Raw genomic sequence first — 23,081 nt, 5'->3', positions numbered from 1 at the left:
AAAGAATTTGTCTTCAAAATTGATTCTCAAAATTACAGGTATTATAATATTCACTTTTTCTTTGAATGTCTATGGAACTTGAAGTGATATCCTTTCTTCATTTCTTAATTGTTTAATTTGTGTCTTTTTTTCTTGATCAGTCCACCTAGAGGTTTATCAATTTCAGAATCAGAAACTGTGCTAGTATTTGTGGTAGAATTACTAGGTCACTTGAGGTTATAGTGATGAAAAAGCAGACGTGTTGCTCACTTCCATGGAAATTCACAAAATAATCAGATAATTAGCAAGTAAATGCTATGAATTAAGTATATTAAGGTATTAAGTATATTAAGTATATTAAGGTATTTTGATAAAGAATAGTAATAGGAGTGGAGGATGGGGGTTAGGGGTTACATATGATATTCAGGAAGGAGGTATTTTAAAGTCTATGATAATTAAACTTAAATACAAAGCATGACAAAGAGCATGCCTTATGAATGGCAAAGTGAAAGTTGCTCTGGACAGAGGGAAAAACCTGTGTGAGGGTCTCCAGTTAAGAACACTTTTCTAAAAGCATTAAAATAACTGAGTAGAAAAGTCAATAGAGATTGAAGAGGATGCAAATAAATCAATAAATTTGAAGAGTAAGGCAGGATTTAGCTTAAGCTGGGATTTATGGAACATTGTAGGAAACAGTTTCTGATTTAATTTATGTATGATAAGCATACATAAGTAAATATTTATGAAACAGCATAGTAAGTTCTACCATGGAGGTATAAATTATAAACCAAAGTTGGCATTTTTACTTTAAATGTCCACATAGGAAATATCTCAGTTTTTTTGGATCATACAATCTCTGTTGCAACTACTTACCTCTGTATTATAGGACTGAAACAGTCATGGTAAATAAATAAGTGATAAAGGCTGTGTTCCAAAAAATCCTTGTTTAAAAACAAAAACAAAAACAAGATCAAAAAGCAGTCATGAATTAGATTAGCCTATAGGCTGTGGTTTTCTGACCCTTGGCATAAACAAAAAGTTTTCACTTTTAATTCTGATTTAGACCACAAATCACACAGTTGGGAACTTAAGTGGAGTATTCAAGAGTGAGAACTACTTTTTAAAATAAAAATAGTGTAGATCTATAGTGTAGATCACAGACACGGCTCTGATCTGGCATTGGCTGTGGCTATGCCGTAGCCCTAGCCTGGGAACTTCCATATGCTGCAGGCATGACCCTAAAAAGACAAAAAAATAAAAAAATAAAAAACCTGTGGGGATTATTGTGCTAGATCAAGAAAAGCATAGAGATGTAAAAGAGAATATGTTATTGCTGAAGTGGCATCAAATGGGGTACTATTTGGGCAGCAGTTTTTTATAAGGGTGGTGGTGTGCATGTGTGGGTGTGTGTATGAGTGTGTGATATAGATGCAGTGAAATGACCAGAAATGAGACTAGTAAGGTAGCAGGACTGAAAAATGTGCTAAGGTGTTTGGAACTGGCTAAGATGTAGAGTCTTAAAGTGTTTTATAACCATACTTATGTTTAGATAACATTTAGTGAAAGATAGAGATGGATAAAAGTAGAAATATTTTTGTCAAAACACCCTGATGTCTTCCTCTTTCTTGCCAAATAAGTCTAAACTCCTGTTGCTATTGAGACTCTCCATGATCTCCATCCATTATATCAGTCTAATTTAATTTTTCCTTATTCCCTCAAGTAGAAATCTCATCTCTTAGGCTGATTCCTACTTGGTAATTTGGAATCTGTTATAAGCCATAAGGATCAACTGCCCCTGTTTATTATTATTATTAATTTTATTTTTATTATTACATATATATATTTAATTTGGGAAATACTTCTAGAGGTTTCTAAAGCTTATTTTTCTCCCACTTCACCTCTCCTTTGTTGACTGCTGTTCATAGTTATATAAGGTGTTCTGCATGCTTTTGTTTTGTTTTGTTTGGTTTTGTTTTGGCTGTAGCCATGACATGTGGAAGTTCTGGGCCAGGGATTGAACCTGTGCCATAGAAGTGACACCATCCACTGCAGTGAAAATGTCATATCCTTCACCTCTGTGCCACAATAGAACTCCTGTTTTTTTGTTTTTTTTTTCTTATATCTCACCAGGATTATAAACTTCCTGAACATAGAAATCATGGCTTCCTACCAAGTGCTTATCCTAATGCTGTGAATCATTATCATGCTCAGAAAGCACAATAAACACATTGATTTTCTGATACAAATATCAATAACATTGCTAATTCTACCTGAGAGCAAGCTAATGCAAAAACTATAAACCAAAAAATGCTTTTATTAGGATTTCTAGAACATTCTTCATGTTCTTGTTTAATATTTATACATGAATTATTTGTGCTTTAAAACACTGTAGTTTTAACAGAGTATTTATAAAGTTTTATACCTTCTGTTTTCAGTTTTAAAAACTAACATATTTTCTGCCCTAGGGCAGAAAGACATGTTCTATCTTAAATAATTAGATTCAGAGGAGATAGGAGAAGAGTTAAGTGTCACAAAGATGAGGCAATGAAAACATAATGAGGTTAGATTCTAGGCAATGATGTATTCTCCACCTTCAAAGACCCAATGCTTATTATACTACAAAGCCACCACTGAAATTTTTGTCCTAAGATCATAAATTCCTTGCTACATTTCCTGAGGACACACAACATAATTAAGAGCCTTTAACCTTTTTTTTTTTTTAATTTTTGTGAATTAAAGTGACATATTTAGAGGGGCTTATTGCTTAAACATAAAATTATAAAAACTCTTTTCAGAAAAGAGTTCTTTAGTCCTTTAGGCATATCTTAGAAAAATCCAGATATGAATCAATCTCCTTGGGCATTGTTACGGTTTCATTTTGCTCTTCCTGAAGGAGGAAACTATCTTCGGTACTTTCCTACATTATCAAATGTGGTTAGGTAATGATTAATTTTTCAATAATCACAAATTTGGCTATTCCAAACTTTTAGTCCTCCTTGAAAAAAATTAAGCCATTAGTCGCCATTGGGGCTTCCTTATTCTTTGAAACAGTGGTTAGAGAAATATTTGCTCTGAGGCCGATTTCCTATTTGATTGAAACTGGCCTGTAAAGGTGGAAGACAGTTGGTGAGTCCTGATTGCTTCTTCCCAGGCCCATTGTGACTTTGGCTTGTGTGTTATAAAATGGCCTTTATTGCAGTAACCTCAAGCTCTCTAAGGAGTCACATCTAGCAGGGTTTGTAGATATTGTTCCAGCTGATTTAACCTTCTTCTCTTAAGTTTTCCTTCAGACCCAGCGGTGGCTACTTTCTTAGTAGTTCTCAATCTTTGTTGGTGGCAAGGTTGTGCTGCCTTATAATATGGCTTCTCTACTACAAGCAGTTCCTACCTTTAGGTGCAGCGCAAGAGCAAAACAGAAGTAGAGTTTAAGTAAGCCCATTGTGCACTCAAGATTCCTTTCCTACACACCCACATTGCAAAACAAAGGCAAATCTATTTCATAAATACTAAGTAGATATCACTGATTTTCATTATCTGCGGTAATTGTGGTCTATAATGTTGTTATCAGTACTGACCATTGCTTCCATGGGAAATATAGGGTTAGCTCCCTTGTGGCCTCTGGGCTCTTTTTTTATTTTTAATTTTTATTTTTTATGGCTGCATCTGTGGCATACTGAAGTTCCCAGGCTAGGTGTCAAATAAGAGCTGCCTCTGGGGCCTACCCCACAGCACAGCAAAATAGGATCCAAGCTGCATTTGCAACACATGCCACAGCTTACAGCAACACCAGATCCTTAACCCACTGAGCAAGGCCAGGGATCAAACCTGCATCCTCACACAGCTATGTTGATTCCTTAACCTGCTAAGCCACAATGGGAACTCCTAGGCGCCTATTTTGATCAATGCATATCCTGTTTTTTGTGTGATTCTCTTTAGAGATATTTTATTTAATGTGTATTATTGATTAATTAACATTAAATTCATGGCCATCAACACTATAACTGATACCTGAATGAAGCTACTCTAACACATGTATGTTCTTCATAAAGCGCACTGCAGTTCTCTTATATTGGGAACACTAGAGGGTAAGCACTTAGCACTGTGCTTGATGGCCATTTTTCTTGAAATCACCAAAAAAAGCACAACAATGTGAAAAAAAAGGGGTACTAAATAGACCCTGAAAAGGACACTTGTTTATAGTATGAAAGCTGAAGAAGACAGAATGTTGCCTTTGTTGACCTTAGCTGGAGTTCTCTGTGTTGGGAGTTTTTTGGTGCCCACTTTCCATGTGCTCATGAATCACTGTGAAAACATCATAAATATTGATTTTGGTATTATAAATAAATTTTAGTGGGTAGGTGAATTAAAAAATACAGAATCCATGAGTGATGTGAATCTGTATACCACTGGCACCATACTTAATTTTATATTTTCTGTACTCTAAACCCTTAGAATAAATTGGAAATGTACATTTTAGAACATCTCAATAATGAAACATACTAACCAGTGTAGACTGTCTCACCCAGTTTTGATATCCTTTCACAGAGATTTTATACACAGGCAGATTTATACCTACAAATGTGTCTTCCCTTATACGGATATTCAGAGTTTCCCACACTCCATCTCAGTGTAGCTGTTTTGTTTGTTTATTTTGCTTTTTAAGGCTGAACTTCATTCCTAATTAAAGTCTCATTTGGAAGAGTGACTTTTGCATTGAAGAGAGGGACTATTTTAGGCTTCTTCTCACTTTTGTGGACCAGTTTTTTGCTTTTTCTTTCAAAAACCCACAAGCTAAAATTTTGCTACTCTCAGGGTCCAGAGGAATAGGATATTAGGGAAAAAATACAGCCTTTGGTATCTAGGATTCTAGTGATCTTTACTTGTCCTCTGGTTGGATCACCTTCTCTGTGCTAACTATTTCATTTTGCACCTTTTGTGGGTTTCTCAGGTATACTACTTCTTGGAACTTTCATGTGCAGTTAAATAATGTGATCAATGCTTCTGCTGTTTATCTTTTGTAGCTTCCAAACTTCAGCTAAACCTCTCCTTCCTTGACCTTCCATTATGAGATATCTATCTGGACCTCCAGCTGACTCCCTTCTGAGAGTCCAACCCTTCAAGGAAAAAATCATATGTTCTTTATTTCAAAGGGCAACTTGTTCTCCAAAGCAGTTTGGTCTCTTTCCCTTTGCCTGCCCCTCAGGTTGAAAGTCTTTTAGGTTTGTTAAGCACATATCAGAGACTAATCCCTTATTTCATCAAACTTTAGAGGATACCATGTAAAACTCTTACAATTGATTTTTTCAAGTTCTTTTCACTTATCTTGAGGTTAAGTGGATATTCTCTTCCCTTTACCTCTGGTAAGAAAGCTACAAACACTTCAGTGATGCTCTTCAGGCATCTGTTCCATTCCTTTATTGATTACACATGGGCATTAACTCACTGGGTGAGAACCAGCCGCATAATTACTTGGCACGTTCTATCTATGTATTCTACAACTTTGCTTTGCAGTGGGGCACTTATTATTTTGTGTGCCTGAGGCTGAACTTTATCAATTTTCTTTTTCATTTTTGTTTACTGAGAAAAGCTCATAGGTGCTGTAGTCATCAAATATTCTTTAAGTTCTTAAGCTTTCATTTTTCATAAAGGAGACAGTATAGCTAAACATAGTCTCTGGAGCCAGGCTGTCTGGATTCTAGTGGGACTTTGGGCAAATTATGTAATTTCATTATACATTAGTATTCTCATATATAAAATTGGATAAATAATAGGACCTTTCCCATAATGTTATAAAGTTAAATGAACAATTCTAAAGCATTTAAAAACAGGCCTGCCACATGGTAGATGGTAGATATGTAATAAGAGTTATTATGCTCAATAATATATTATGATTGCTTTTACATCTGAATAACATCTTGGTGGGTGTAATAATCTTGACTCAATCTTTAGAACTTTTATTTATTTTTAAATATTTTTATTTTTCTATTAAAATTGATTTACCATGTCTGTCAATTTTTGCTGAAATGCTTTTCTATCATCATGCCATTTATTGTTACTTTGTAGAAATCTGATGTTACCTTAACTTTATTTTTTGTGGGTCATTTACTAGAATAATTATTTATCTTTGAAGTTCATTAATATAACTAGAATAGGTCTCAATATCAGGTGTTTAACAATCAAATTTTTTCCTGTAATCTTCATATTTTCTAGATAAAGAACCAATAAAGGCAATAAGATCTATATTTACATCTATATTAATGTATTTAGAAATACAAATATAGTATATATATATGAAATATAAATATTAAAATGACTATATGCAATGTAGGGCCACACATTCTCCTGAAGAAAGAGAGAAAGAAAGAAAGAAAGAAAGAAAGAAAGAAAGAAAGAAAGAAAGAAAGAAAGAAAGAAAGAGAAAGAAAAAGAAATAAAGAAAGGGAAGAAGAAGGAAGGAAGGAAGAATATGAAAATGACTTATGCAGTCAAGGAGGCTGAAAGTCCATGACCTGTGCCTGTGAGTTGGAGACTGAGGAAAGCCAGTTGTGTAATTCAGTCTGAATGTGAATGCCTGAGAAACCAGAGCATTCAAGGAAGATCCATGTTTCAGCTTAATCAGAGAGGAGGGGGAAATACTATGTTCCTATGCCTTTTGTTCTGTTCAAACCTTGTACAGATAGAAAATGCCACCTACATTGGGGAGAGCCATCTATTGAGTCCATGAATTCAGGTGTCAGTCTCATCTGACAACATTCTCACAGATACACCTAGAAATAATGTTTAATATTAATGTACCCTGTGGTTAGTCAAGGTGACACATGCAATGAAATACCACACTGCTGTTTTTTCAATTGTCCTAATTAATTCTTCATTTTAGGAAAAGTTTTTATTGGATTTTTATGCGTTGCTTGTGTTATGTTACCTTTCTGGTTGAGTTATTTGTATTTTTTAGGTGTCACTCTTCCTTCCCTCTTATTTCCCTCCCTCTCTCTCTCTCTTTCTTTCTTTCCTCCCCCTCCTTCCCTTCATTCATTTCCTCTCTCACTCTTTCTTTTTCCTCCTTCCTTCCTTCCTTCCTTCCTTCCTTCCTTCCTTCCTTCCTTCCTTCCTTCCTTCCTTCCTTCCTTCCTTCTTTCTTTCTTTCTTTCTTTCTTTCTTTCTTTCTTTCTTTCTTTCTTTCTTTCTTTCTTTCTTTCTTTCTTTCTTTTCTTTCCTTCTTCTTCTGCTTCTTCTGCGTCTGCTTGTTCTGTTTCTTCTTCTGCTGCTTCTTCTCCCTTCCTTCCTTCCTTCCCTCTTTCTATCTTCAGGAGAATGTGTGGCTCTACACTCTCTGGATAGGTGCCAGCTCTTTCTTTTCCTCTTGACCATATGTAAGCAGATCAGATAAGGTAGTATATTTGTGTTCTGTCTGATAGAGCCTATGTGATTGGAGGAGGGCGTCTTTTTACACTCTTTCTGAGCCCAGTGGCTCTTGCCAATAAGCGGGTGTTTAAGACTTGGTTATTTTATTTATTTACACACAAGTTTTGCTATAACCTGGGAGCATAAAGGAACAGGGATAAACTCAACTGAGGGAATGTTCAGTCTATTTTTGTGAGAATACTTTTTTACCTTAAAAACTGTTTTACCTCCTGGGATTTTTTTTTAAAGTCTTTAATTGAAGTTCAGTTTACTTAGGGAGATATTTTTTTATACCCATTGTGGAGCATATCAAAGTCTCCCACTCAATCCAAATTTCACTTTAGTGACTACCAGTGAAATCTTTAATTCTTTAAGTCAGCTGCCCTTTTAATTTTCTCTAATTATTTTTAACTATTACTTCTAGTAGTCACATATAGATGCTCTTTGTAAGAAGAGGGGAAGAGAGAGACATCCCCTCAGTTTGTTTATCTCAATATTGGGGGGAATAATCAAATTCTATAGATACTGTTATTTGCTGATATGGCTTTTGGAGAGTGGAGTCAGAGATAGGAGTCTCCAGTATATGCCGTTGCACATTGCATTCTGCTATAGAAATTTTAATTTGATGGAAATTCACATACAAATTGCATAGTACTCTTTTTATCTTTCATACCTTACATCTAGTTCAAAAGTTAGTCCTTCTCAGATAACCTTAAAAATAGGGTACTTCCAGAAGTCAATCCAGTTACTCTTCTCTGTCTCCACTGAAACAAATCTAGTCAGAGCTGCCATCACCTCTCTCCTGGTTCATTTTCATAGCCTCCTAACTTGTCTTGGCTTCTATTCTTCGTCTCCTGCAGTCTATTCTCACCACTTAAAAGAGTGGTCCTTTAAAAAATAAATTAGATCATGTCTGTCCTCTGCTCCAAATCCTAGAAGATAAAATCCAGGGTTCTTTAAATATTTCATAAGGTGGTATATGTTTTTCCCTCCCTCTATTACTTCTAACCTCATCTCTTAGTAATAACTCCAATGTTCATTCTAATCTAGCCCCATGATCTCCTTGCTGTTTGTCAAAAATGCCAAGTACATCCTCTCCTTTGCATTGATACTTACTTATCCTGAAACCCTTCTCTCACATATCCTTATGGTAACTCCTCATTCAAGCCTTTGCTCAAACGTCACCTTTTCAGTAAAGCCTGTCTTGGTCACCCAGTTTAAACTGGCAACCTATTTGCTCTGCTTTACTTTCCTCATCCTCCTTTCCTTAACGTATTTTTCCCATATTGCTTATTATCATCTAACATGCTATATAATTATTTAATTATACTTATTTATCTCCTCTCTTTACAGTGTTAAGTGCACAGACACAAGCCTCTATGTCCCAAGACTCTTGCATCTCAAGTACCTAGAAATGCGCCTGGCATGTATTATGTGTGTAAGAATATATTTACTATTTTCATCATCTCTTTCTTAGGACAGATGATAAGAAAATGAAGTTCAGTCACCTTTTTTCCTTGAAGCACTTATCAGTTCATGCCCATGAAACTTGGCCAAGGGCACAATTTTTTTCCTTTTATGCTCTTCATTTTGGAAGGAGTCCAGTTTTGTTTGAATGTTTGAAAAGACACTTATACATCAAAGATCATAAAAACACTGTAAAATATTTTATTTAATATGATCTTGTGCATAAATGAAAAGATATTTTGGAAAAACCTTTGATTGTTCCACATTCCTTGCTTCTTAGTAGTTGAAATGTTTGTGTCACAACTTTCAAAAATAAATCATTGATTAAAAATGAGGGAGTGATTCTTTATTTTATGATATCCTAAAATATCTAGACTTTAGGATATGAGACTCCTTGTTTTTGTAACAGGGTAATATGGAGGCAGGGTAGTATGGAAAGAGCAGTTTTGCAGTTGGGTAGATTTAGTACAAATCTTAATTCAGCTGCCACTTATCACTATGTGATTTTGGCAAAATACTATTGAATTTTGGGGGTCTTTATTTGTCAAGTAGGACATAACAAAGACTTTTCAGTTGAAAAGGAAAACAAATAATTTTATTAGGAAAAAACAAAGTCTTTTATATAAAAAAGAGGGACTTTAACCTATGGAACTGGTAACAGATGAAATGCCAAACAAGAAAAAGCTAAGAAACTCAGAAACTATTACAACAGGAGGGACCAAGAGAAAAAGATGAAAAAGTAGAGTCCATGAATTAGGGTCCCCAGTAGAAATGATAACAATGGGCTGGATCAGATGAGCCTGAAATTAAGTAGGAGGCTAACAGTTGCGGGAGATGGTGCCCAAGGAAGAAAGAACATGGGGAAGAATTCTCTGGCTTCTCTCTCCTGCCTATCCTCCAATTCTGCCCCAGTCCCTCTGCAGACAGAAAGAGAAGTTGGGGAAAATCAAGGAATATATGCAATGAATATGCCAACACTGACCCAAATGCTTGTTAATTAAATATGATACAATATATGAATAAAGAACCTATTATTTTGCTCCTGCCTATAGTAAATCATCACTTTGTATTTCTTATTATTGCTACTCCTAGACTTATTTTTTCTTAGTTCTATTTTTGAAAATTATAATTTCTGTCAGAAATGGATGTAATTTTACTTCTAATACACAAAGCACAAAAATCTAAGGATATATGTGTCTCTGTCTCTATCTGCCTACCATCTATTTCTCATATTTCTCTCATATTTAAGAACCTCTCTTAATTATTTATTGTCATCAGTATAAAGTTTAAATTCTTTAGCTGTAAATAAAGGTTCTTCTCAAGTAGCTACAACCTACCTTACCAGTCATTTTTTAGCCTACACCAGACTTCCTTCTTTTCTCTGAACACAGTTTTCTATTTCACACCTTTGTGCCTTTTCTCATATTATTCCCCTAAGGAAAATGCCACTCCACTCACTTTGGCCAATTCATTTCCTCCTTTGGTGCCCAACCCAGATTTCAACACCTTGCAGAAAAGACACCCTCTTCAGCTTCCAAGGCAGACTTCAGGGCAAGATATATGATATTTAGAGCCTGGATGGAGAGTTGTGGAGAACCAAGCTCAGCGTATCTCCCAATATTCAGAAATCAGGAAGGATTCAACAAAAGAGACTGAAAAGGAACAAACAGTGAGGTAGTAGAAGCAACAGTGTGGTGTGATGGAAACCAAACAAGAGGGGAGAGATCATGCTGGGAGGGTAGTAAAATGAAGATGGACAATTGAATATTGGATTTGACAACATAGTTATTGCTGTCAAATCTAATAATAGATTAAATTGATGTATCAAAATTCAACAATCAGCAGTTTAAATTTCAAACTTTTTGCTCTAAAGGTAATAAAAATTACAAAATCAGACTTACTTAAATATTATGTAAGACAATTCATTATGTTGGTTGAAGTAACACAGGTATGGTCTTAGCTACAGGTTTTTTTCTCACCTCTTCTTTTTATATATTGTATTTTTATTCAAGAAATGCCTTCTAGATAGTGTATCTATCCTATGCATGGGTTGCTGTAATGTATAAATGAATCTTCAATGCTGAGTCTTCAAATGTATGTGTTATACTAGAGAACTGATACAAAGTCTTTCCTGGACTAACCCTACTCCACCAGCATACCACCTTCAAGTTTAAGACTTTTGAATATAATACTGCTAGTTCTTGAAATTTGATACATGAAAACTAAAGTTTTTTTTTTTTTAATGAGTGATGATAAAATAATTTTTTTGACCACAGTTCCCAAAATTATCTTGGATAATCCCAACTTAAGACAGATTCTGAAATAGAAGTTTTCATTTGATTTATTTAATGTTAAAATGGTTGTTGAAGTATTTGAAAAAAAAAATGTATTAACATAGGACCTGAAAGTGTAAGCTCCTAGCAGAAAACATTGGGAAAAACATACAAATAAATCTTGACATTGGCTTTAGCAATAATTTCTTGGATATGACACCAAAAGCTCAGCCAAAAAAAGAAAAAAAAAGCAATATAAACAAGTGGGACTACAAAAAACCAAAAGCTCCAGCAAAGGAATGTCAACATCAACAAAAGAAAAAGGAAAGAATGGGAGAAAACATTTGCATATATTTGCATATATCTTCTAAGAGCTTAATATACAAACTATTTAAGAAAATCATACAGGTCAACAAGCAAAAACCCAAATAATCCATTAAAAGGTCAAAAAGTTGAATAGCCATTTTTCTAAAGAAGACATAAAAATGGTCAATCTGTTCATGAAAATGTGCTCAAACTCAATAATCATCAAGGGAATGCAAATCAAAACAGCAGTGAGATATCAACTCATACCTTTTCAGATGGCTATTATATATTAAAAAAAAGTATTGGGAAGGATGTGGAGAAAAGGGAAACTGCAGATTATTGATGGCAGTATAAATTAGTGCAGTTGCTGTGGAAAATAGTATGGATGCTCCTCAACAAATTAAAAAATAAAATTAATATATGATCCAAATTTCAAGAATTCTGAGTATATATATGCAGGAAACAAAATCAGTGTTTCAAAGAGATAGCTGTACTTCCATGTTCATTGCCGTATTGTTGCAATATCCAAGATACGGAAACATCCTAAATGTCCTTCAATAGATAAATGGTTTAAAAAATGTAATATATACATACAAAGGGATGTTATTCAATCTCTAAAAAGAAGAAAATCCTGTCATTTGTTAAAACTTGGGATGGATAAATGTGGAAGACATTATGATATGTGAAATAAGCCAGACACAGAAGAACAAATACCATATGATCCTACTTACACTGAGATTCTTAAATAGCAAAACTTACAGAAACAGAGTAGTTTGGTAGTTACTGGGGGTTGGGTGGTGGTTGGGATCAGGGAGATGTTGGTCAAGGGTATAAATTTCACTTATGCAAATGCATAAGCCCTAGAGATCTACTCTCCTGCATAGTGCATATAGTTAACAATACTGTATTTGTTGAAGGTGACTTTATTAAATGTTCTTATAAAAAAAGAGGGAGATAATTTTTAGAGGTGATGCTAAATTTATTGCATTGTATATGATGATGGTTTTGTGGGTGTTTACTTATCTTCAAACTCATCAAGATACAGGAGGATGACATCTGGGAACATCTGTCCCAGGAAGGCATCATAAAGTCCTGCCTGGTTACAAAATGTATTCATTAATTATGTACTGATTTTGTATGTCAGTCAAATATCAATAAAAATAAAATTATAACTTCTAAATAAGAAAATGAAATCTTTGGGTCACCAAAGCTATAACTTGTGATAATAAGAAGGAAGATTTGATTGATTAATTTAACTTAATATTCCTTCTAATTAAAACACTGTAGGATCTCTTATTACTCATGTCGAGAATAAAATATTAATTCCATAATTTCTTCCCACATTTTTAGCACTTTATTTATTGAGCAACAGATATGCCTTTCTCTTATCCTTGTAACTGAGTAGGGCCACAGTGTCAAAGAAAAAAAAATACTAGGTATGTTAAATAGGAAAATAAGACTTTATTCAAGACTATTGCAATAAGGAGAGAGAACGGAGCTCAAATCTGTTGAAACAAAAGATGGGAGAGTTTTTGAACACTGGGATGAGCTTGTAGAAAAGTACCAGACAGCTAACAGGAGAGAGTTTGGTCAATGTGTTTAAGGCATCTGTATTTCTTAATCGTGCTTATCTAAGTTGGGCTCCTACCCTCCCATCGATACTGATAAATAGGGTCCCTATGTTTTTGGATAATATATTTCAAGTGACAGCTCCCAGGTTCTTGAGAAAGACCTTCCTGGGTTGTAGAACAATTATGCCTCAAAGAGTTAGAAAAAGAATTTATAATTCTAAAGTAAATGCTCTAAGAAAATGGAGATTATGGGCTTAGAGTCAAGAAAAATTCTGTCTGAAATTTAGTCAAGCTGAGGGGAAAGTTAAAGTCCTCTTGGTCAAAAGATCTTATAGACACATTTTGGAGTTGAGAATTAGGTTAAAGGCAAGACTGAGCAACCTGCTTCAGGCATCTCTTTTCCATAAAATCTGTCTATATTCTGATTGACCATTTCACTCCATTTCTCTAAGTGGGGTAACAACAGTGACCTTCTTTATTAAGTTTCCCTGTTGTCCATGTCCTCTGCCCTTACATTAGTTCTAAGAGAAGTTCCTGGTAGGAAATAATATTTCCCAGACAGAAGGCATTAGTACTCCCATTTTCTATAATTATAGCAAGTTGTGAAAAGAATGAGCCAAGAAAGACAATTTTAACCTCCTTCCTTTCTTGCCTTAAATGTTTTACTTCCTAATATAAGCTGTTTTGCTGATGAAAACTAAAGACATTAACTATTATGATTTTCTTATGTTAGCATTTAATTGAACATTGTGAAATAAAAATATACATTATTATTGATTTTCCTAAATATATTCCCTCATTTATTTCCATCTTTTTATACTTTAGAGAATGCAGAAATATTAAACTCATTGGAGACTCAATTCTCAGAAAACTGGAAAATATTGTCTTAAAAAATTTAAGCACTTCCTTTTATATTTTCAAGTACCATGTGCTTTTGTATAACATGACTTAATTTTCCCTTACTTTATATTTCATGCCTACTGGATATAAAAGTATCTTTTGAGTTTATAATGCTAGGTTTCAACAACTGACAGGAATTTTGCTTTATCTGAAATTGTAACTTCCCATTTTTGTTCATTGAGCTAAGTTATCTTGGTCTCTTTTTTCATGTTATTGATATTTTATCCCATGAAGAAATGGTTCTTGATGTTAATTTTGCCAAGCCTATTAAATTTTTTCCCTTATTGTACTTCAGTGGAATGAAAAAAACTTTTATTACTAAAACATACATTAAAGATGACATTGTTAATGTTTTCCTTAAAAAATTTGCAAAAGAATATTTAAATATTCCTACCTATATGTTTACAGCAATTTAGTAATTTTCTTATTACATTTTTTGAGGTTGGGCTCAGGACTCTATATGTTTTTATTTTTTTAATTCTTCAAATTTTTATACAGAATCAAAATTTTCTCTCCATTTACAGTTATTAAAAATATTTGCTATATTCCTTATGTTGTATAATACATCCTTGAGCTTATCTTACACTCAATTTTTTGTGCCTCCCAATCCCCCAACTCCTACATTTCCCATTTCCTCTGCCCAGTGGTAACCACTAGTTTGTTTTCTATATCTGTGAGTCTGTTTTATTTTTTGTTGTATTCACTAGTTGTATTTTTTAGATTCCACATATACATGATATCTTTCAGTATTTGCTTTTTTCTGTCTGGCCTATTTCACCTAACATAATCCTCTCCAATTCCACCATGTTAACTAAAAATTACAAAATATCCTTTTTATGGCTGTTTAATATTCAATGTTATATATATATGTGTATATATATATATATGTGTATATATATATATATGTGTATATATATATATATATATGTATCTATTGAAGAAACTTAGGTTGCTTCCATATCTTGGTAATTATAAATAATGCTGCTATGAATATTGGAGTGCATGTACATTTTTGAATTATTATTAGTTTTCTCAGATATACACCCAGGAGTGGAATTGCTATGCCTTATGGTGGTTTACTGGTAGTTCTATTTTTAGTTTTTTATTTTAATCCTCCATTTTTTTTCAACTGTTGCAGCACCAATTTGCATTCTTACCAACAGTAGACAAGAGTTCTCTTTTCTCCAAATCTTCACCAATATTTGTTATTGGTGTTCTTTTTGATGATAATCATTCTGACAGGTGTGAAGTGGTATCTCATTATGGTTTTGATTTTCATTCCTCTGATGGTAAGCAATGCGGAACATCTTTTCATGTGTCTGTTGGCCAAGTGCATTTTCTTTTTGGAAAAATGTCTATGTGGTTCTTCAGCCCATTAAAAAATATATATATTTGGACACACTTGCAGCATGTGGAGGTTCCCAGGCCAGGGAATGAATCTTAGCCACAGCTGCAACCTATACTGCAGCTGTGGCAATAGTGCATCATTTTTTTTTCCACATTTTTAAATTAAGTAAAGCTGATTTATAATATTGCTTCAATTTGTTTTACAACTAAGTGACCCAATCACACATAGTATCCTGTGCTGTACAGTAGGACCCCATTGCCCATCCATTTCAAATACAACAGTTTGCATCCAAAACACCCTAAATGCCCATCCATCCCACTCTCTCTCCCCTCACCCCTGCTCTCCTTGGCTGTGATATGTTTCTGTTTCGTAGATAGGATCATCTGTGTCATGTTTTAGATTCCACAAATAAGTGATATCATCTGCTATTTATCTTTTTCTTTCTGGCTTACTTCATTTAGTGTCAGAAACTTTAGTTCCATCCATGTTGCTGCAAATGGCATTTAGTTTATTTTTTATGGCTGAGTAGTATTCCACTGTATATATGTACCACATTTTCTTAACTCATTCATCTATCAATGGACATTTAGGTTATTTCCATGTCTTGGCTATTGTGAATAGCACTGCCTTGAACATAGGGGTACATATATCTTTTTCAAGGAAAGTTTTTTCCAGATATATGCTGAAGAGTGGGATTGCTGGATCATATGGTAGTTTTTTATTTAGTTTTCTGAGGTACCTCCATACCATTTTCCATAGTGATTGTACAAATTGACTTGTTAATGATGAACATTCTGATTGGTGTGAGGTGTTATCTCATTGTAGTTTTGTTTGCTTTTCTCTAATAATTAGTGATGTTGAGCATTTTTTCACGTGCCTGTTGGCCATAAATATGTCTTCTTTGGAGAATTGTCTATTTAGGTCTTCTGCCTATTTTTCAATTGGGTTGTTTGTTTTTTTGTTCTTGAGTTGTATGTGTTGTATATTTTGGAGATTAGGCCCTCATCTGTTGCATCATTTGCAAAGATTTTCTTCCATTCTATAGACTGACTTTTCATTTATTTAATGGTTTCCTTTGTTGTCCAAAGACTTTTGAGCTTAATTAGGTCCCATTTTTTTATTTGTGTCTTTATTGTCATTATTCTAGGAAGTGGCTCAAACAAGATGTTTATGTCAAAGAGAGTTCTACCTATGTTTTATGTCAAAGAGAGTTCTACCTATGTTTTCCTCTAGGAATTTTTTTATGTCAAAGAGAGTTCTACCTATGTTTTCCTCTAGGAATTTTTTTGTATCTGACCTTATATTCAGGCCTTTAATCCATTTTGAGTTTATTTTTGCCAATGACATTCTTCACAGAATCAGAACAGAATATTTTAAAATTTGTGTGGAAACACAAAAGACCCTGAATAGCCAAAGCAATATTGAAAAAGAAAAATCAAAATGGAGGAATCAATGTTCCTGACTACAGACAATACTACAAAACTAGAGTTATCGGAGTTCCCGTCATGGCGCAGTGGTTAACATATCTGACTAGGAACCACGAGGTTGCAGGTTTGATCCCTGGCCTTGCTCAGTGGGTTAAGGATATGGTGTTGCTGTGAACTGTGGTGTAGATCACAGATGAAGCTTGGATCCTGCATTGCTGTGGCTCTGGCATAGGCCGAAGGCTACAGCTCTGATTAGACCCCTAGCCTGGGAACCTCCATATGCCGCAGGAGTGGCCCTAGAAAAGGCAAAAAGACCAAAAAAAACAAAAAACAAAAAACAAACAAACAAAAAAACTGCAGTTATCAAAATTATATGGTACTGGTATAAAAACAGAAATATAGATCAATGGAACAGGACAGAAAGCCCAGAAATAACCCTAAGCACCTCTGGTCAACTAATGACAAAGGAGGAAAGAACGTAGAGTAGAAAAAGTCTCTTCAATAAATGGTGCTGGGGAAACTGCAAAGCTACATTTAAAAGAATGAAAAGAAAACGCTATTTAACAACATACACAAAACTGTGGATCATTTACACTGCACCAAGCCAGGGAGAGAACTTGTACCTCTGCAGTGATATGAGCCACACCAGTCAGATTCTTAACCCACTGTGCCACAGTGGCAACTCCATTCTGTCCATTTTTTTATTTAGTTTTTTTTTTTAATATATGTAATGATTTTTATTTTTTTCCATTATAGCTGGTTTACAGCATTCTGTCAATTTTATACTATACAGCGTGGTGACTCAGTTACACATACATGTATACATTCTTTTTTCTCACATTATCATACTCCATCATAAGTGATTAGACATAATTCCATTTGCAGCAACATGGATGGAACTGGAGACTCTCATACTCACTGAAGTAAGTCAGAAAGAGAAAGGCAATTACCATATGAAATCACTTATATCTGGAATTTAATATACAGAAACTTTCCACAGAAAAGAAAATCATGGACTTAGAGAATAGACTTGTGGTTGCCAAGGGGGAGGAGGAGGGGGAGGCATTGGGATGGATTGGGCAGTTGGTGTTAATAGATGCAGACTATTGCCTTTGGAATGGATTTGCAATGATATCCTGCTGTGTAGCACTGGGAACTATGTCTAATCACTTATGTTTGGTTTTTTTGATGTTGAGTTGTATGAGCTGCTTTATATGTTGGTTATTAATACCTTATTGGTCATATAATTTGCAAATATTTTCTCCCATTATTTTGTCAATATTTTCCTTTATTGTGAAAAAGCTTTTAAGTTTAGTTAGACCCTATTTGTTTATCTTTGATTTTATTTCCTTTACATTAGGAGATGGATCCAAAATTTTTTTACTAATTTAAAAATTCATTTATTAAATTTCTAAATGTCTAAATAAAATAATCAAGCAACTTTATTAATCTTTTTCTTTAGTAGGATAGTGCTCATATTATCACAAAATATTTCTAGAAACATAATTTTTGCATAAACATTCTTTAATGGTATTTTAGGTGAAGGACAAGAGAAGAACTAATCCTAGTAAATTAATATTTTGGTCTACATACTTACTTTCAAACAGTTTGGCCTATTACATTAAGCTTTTAGAATTTTATCTATATACATTACTTCTGTGAGATGGAGAAACTTCTCTTATCACCTACTAGTCTGAAATGCACATCATTTATTTCTTCTTTTTCAAAATGTCAATTCAGGGCTAATGTAGTGGGTTGGTATAAAGGCCAATATTAAATCTCATGTTCTCCCAGTTGTTTATTTGTTTTAAATGTCATCTTTATTTGAATCTATTTACATTTGTTTCTGAGCATGTTGCTTGATGTACTCTTAGTTTTATGTGTTTTTTATTATATGCTTAATTTAATTTTAGAAACACTGGATAGAGAACTGTAGTGCTAAATGTCACTGTTCTGGTATTTCTCAGATGTTTTACACAGTAATTGCTTTCCTTACTATAGCTTTTTTTTTTTTTTTTTAATCTTAAAAGTGCTTCTTGAAGAATTTATCCAGGAAGCACTCTTAGTTTTTAGATGTGCTGTGGTTTATCTTCAATGTGTATCTGAATGCTCGGTGTTGACAAGTCAAATGTATCCCTGCATCTCAGGTCCTGCTGAGTGAAATGTTTTGCCATAGCTAAATGTCTGGAAAGAAAAGCAGAAATCATCAGGGAATTAACTTGATGTATGAAAGACCCACCAGAAATAAAATTGAATTGATGTTAGCCAATAGTAGCAATTAAGAAAGAATGGGCCTGTGCCAAAATATTCCTGTAAGCTTATTTGGGGAACCTGTATTTCTTTGCTTTACCAAACATTTATTCATCTTTTTATAATAAAAATTTCCTGTTCATAATTGCAAAAACATTTTCCTTCAATGCAAAAAAGTTTTTGTTCACATTTTCAAAAAGTTTATGTAGAAAAAAATTTATTTTCTGACAATCTTTGCTTTAATTATGACATCTATTCCATTTATTATTTAATGTAAGTACGATATATTTGGGTTGAAATTTGCATTTGGTTTTCTATTTGAACTATTGATTATTGTTTATTTTTCCTATTTCATGCTTTCTTTGATATACATTATCTTGTTACCATGTTTTATTTCATTTATTTCCCTAGTAATTATTACATGTAACCTTGCTTTAAGAGAGTCTATGATAAATTTGTGTTTTTCCACTTTTTATTTTAAGTGCATTAAAAAAACTATTCCATTGCCTCAGGCCTCTGCTGCTGCTTCTTTGCCCCCATCCATCCTCTTCCCCCCTTTCTCCTCCTTATCTTTCTCTTCCTCCTTCTCCTTCTTTTCTTTGTTCTTTTTTCTTTGAAATAAAGTTGACTGAGAATCTTATTTCCCTGTTTGAATGAGATATCCTTTCATCACTCTTTCTGCTTTTAAATTTTCTTCCTTATATTTGACTTTTAGAATCTTTTCCTGCAATATATTGATTTGTTGTTTGTTAGTATGAATATTTCAGGTTAATAAAATGCAATAAATCTACAGTTCTTTTATTACTCTGGAAAAAATTTGCACGGTCTCATCAAATATTGCTTCTGCCCTCCTTTTTTTTTTTTTTATTCTCTGGCACTTTAAATGTATGTGTTAGGTGTATAATCAAATGGCCTATGTATTTCTGTAATTATTCTAGTTATTATCTTTTCATATATACAAGCTTTAGTCTGGATATTTTCTACTGATCTAAGTTCCAATTTAATAGTGCTCTATTTGTGTCTAATCTTTTGTTAAATCTATTTACTAGGTTATTTTTTCTGTTATTGTATCTTCAATTCTAGAATTATATATTTTTCTTTTTTATAAATTCCAGGTCTGTGCTAAAAGTATCCACATTGTTATCTATTTTCTTGAATATATTGAAAACATTTATTTGAAATCCATGCCTAAAAACTATAATATCTGGATTACTTCTAAGAATGTTTCTTTTTTCTCTTTTTCCTCTTTCTTGATTTTTAATTATTGGGTTTATTCTCCTGGCACATCTAGTAATGTCTGTTTGTAAGTCAGACATTGGGTGTTTAGAACGTAGAGACTGAATAGTGAAATCTTTTGGAGGAAATTAAATTTTTTTCTGACTGGAGAATGGAAACAGAGCACCACTTTGTAGACGTAGTTGGAGAATTTAGGACTAGATTTAGTCTTTCCTAGGGATAGTTTTGTTTGTTTTGTCTTTTTTCCTAAAGTATAGTTCTCCAGGGATTTCATTTGAAAATATGGGAGGCTTACTAGGGTTTTCTTCCTTTTTGGCAGTCTCTGAATTCTAGTATTTAATCTCCCCAGTACCATGAGACCACAGAAAACTCTGCTTAGTTTTTATCCTGTTAAATTTTGTATTTTGCTTGGATTCTTAACTTCTTAGCTTATGTAGCTTATGAATTACCGAATGCCTTGGGAGGAAAATTGCAAAAACCGTTGGGCTCATCTCTATGAGTTTCCCTTCTTGGCAGCACTTTGACTCCTGTCTACCTAGGTTTGCTTTGATACATTTAAAATCATGTTTTTGTTTTTTTCCTTTTATTGAATTTATCCAACTTTTTATGATTTTTCTTTCTTTCTTGTTGTGAGGAAGTAATCTGAGAAGAGTTGTTTTTTTTTTTTTATTCTTTTTTTTTTTTTGTCCTAGCCAGAGCAGAGTACTTGTTTAAATCTTCATCTAATATCTTCCGGATACATTTTAAAGATACTTTATTAAGTGGGTTAAACCTTTATTTCCTTTCATTTGAATAACCAAGTAATAATTTTGATTAAAGAAAAATATTTTGTTGAAAGGACACATTTTCTTATTCTTTGTTTTCAGAGTTATTACTAGGTATTGTCAGTTCGTTCCATGATAATACTTTAAAGAATAGACATGAGGATCATAATGTTTTCAGAGAAGACTAATTGAAACTCTGGAGAAGATAAACAATATTAGAAGAGTAACACAGATAATTGACACTAAGAATAATTGCAAATGGGAAGTTTGTGCTGGAAGGAGAACAGATTAATTGGAGTATAAAAGATAAGGAACATCTGTGAACTTTGTTTTTGTACTTTTTTTCTATGAAGCAAGAAATTCTATTGTAAATAAAACCACATAGGTGAAATTCCCTAGAGGACATCTAGATCTCTTGTGGGACAAGCTCATTGTGGTTTTTAAACTTACAAGCTACAAAGTATTAGAAAGTCACTAAGCAAAGACTGGAGAAATGTCATCTCTAACAGCTGATGAAGGAGCAGGAAACTTGTCCAGCTTTATAGCAGAAACCTTTATCTGATTTTGTTGGTGGTGGTTGCTGATTTTTGTAGGGACAGGGTTGTAGATGAGACATATAGCTTATTAGACATTTTTTATTCTTTTAAAGTACTTTTATAAATATTAGAGTTTTCCTACAGCTGGAAAATGCTTTCATAATAAGTATATTATTATTCATGTTATATTTCAGTGTGTTATTCATCTTGTATAGACACAAGGAATAGGTATGGATAATTAAATATGATTTGAGAGCTATATTTCATACATATTTGAGCTACTTTGAATTACAGACTTTCTAGTTTTTAGCATTTTAATGACTCTATTTTCTTATGAAAAGTTAAAATTTATATTCATTGATTTAAACCAGTGGGTCTCAGCTGGGGATGGTTTTGCCTCCTTGGTGACATTTGGCAATATCTGTAGATATTTTATGTCACAACATGGATTACGTTCTCATTGGCACCCAGGGAGTAGAAGTCAGGAAATCTCCTTAGTTCCTTAAAGTACATGAAGTATCCCCTTACAACAAAGCATATCTAGCCCAATATGTCCATAGTGTCAAGATTGAGAAACTTTGACCTAAAGATAAAATTAATATAAGTAAAATTTTGGAGAAAATACACATATATACACTATTATTCAAATCAGCAAGGATGATGAATGTCTAATATTTATCAGACACATACATTTTCAAAAGTGAATACATGTAGATCCTGTGTTAGAGAAAATTAGCACATAAACATACATTTTAATAAATGAAAATCTGTTTTTTCATGAAAAATAATTTTTGTAATAAAAATGGTATTAATAGTAAGAATATGTGCATGCCAGGTCATGTCTTCATTTTGGCTTATAATTGTACCTGCACTATTTTCCATGGCTAAGACATGGAAACCACTCAAGTGTTCATCAACAGACAATTGATTTAAGAAAATGTGATATATATACCACAACAAAATATATACATGATGGAAAGTTACCCATGAAAAAAATGAATGAGACAATGCCATTTGCTGCAACATGGCTGGATTGGAGGGCACTATGCTAAGTGAAATAAGTCAGACAGCATAAGACAATACTGCATGATATCACTTACATGTGTAATCTGAAAAAATAATACAGATGTATCTGTATACAACACAGAAACAGACCCATAGACATAGAAAACAAACTTATGGTTAACAAAATTGAAAGGGAAGGGGGAAGAATAAATTAGGAGTATAGGATTAACAGATACAAACTACTATATATAAAGTAATAAGTAAGCAACAAGGATTTATTGTGGAGCACAGGTAACTATATTCAATATCTTGTAATAACCTGTAATAAAAAATCTGAAAAAATATATAACTGAACCACTTTGCTGTGTATTTGAAACTAACATAATACTGTAGATCAATTATACTTCAATAAAAATTTATTGTGGAGAGTTTTATCTTTTTCTTTTTCTTGGTGAGAAGAGAAAGAAAAGATTGCATCAAATGAGGCCCAATGAAACAAAGAAATGAACAATAGTTTATCTCAGATGTTTCCAAGTGGAGTACTCTACCATAAGAAAACAACAACAAGAAATATTGGATGCTCTAAGCTTTAAAGTTTTTGCTTCAAATTTCAGATGA

General features: G+C 33.4%; 1 protein-coding gene across 1 annotated transcript in view; it reads left to right on the top strand.

Moving 5' to 3' along the window:
* CNBD1 (cyclic nucleotide binding domain containing 1) overlaps nucleotides 1-23,081 on the top strand; it is a 560,677-nt gene that overhangs the window by 115,130 nt on the left and 422,466 nt on the right. The window lies entirely within an intron of this gene.

Source organism: Phacochoerus africanus, chromosome 6, assembly GCF_016906955.1.
Source record: "Phacochoerus africanus isolate WHEZ1 chromosome 6, ROS_Pafr_v1, whole genome shotgun sequence".
NCBI lineage: Eukaryota > Metazoa > Chordata > Mammalia > Artiodactyla > Suidae > Phacochoerus > Phacochoerus africanus.
Note: the sequence above shows the minus strand (reverse complement) of the source record. Positions and strands in the feature narration are given on the sequence as shown.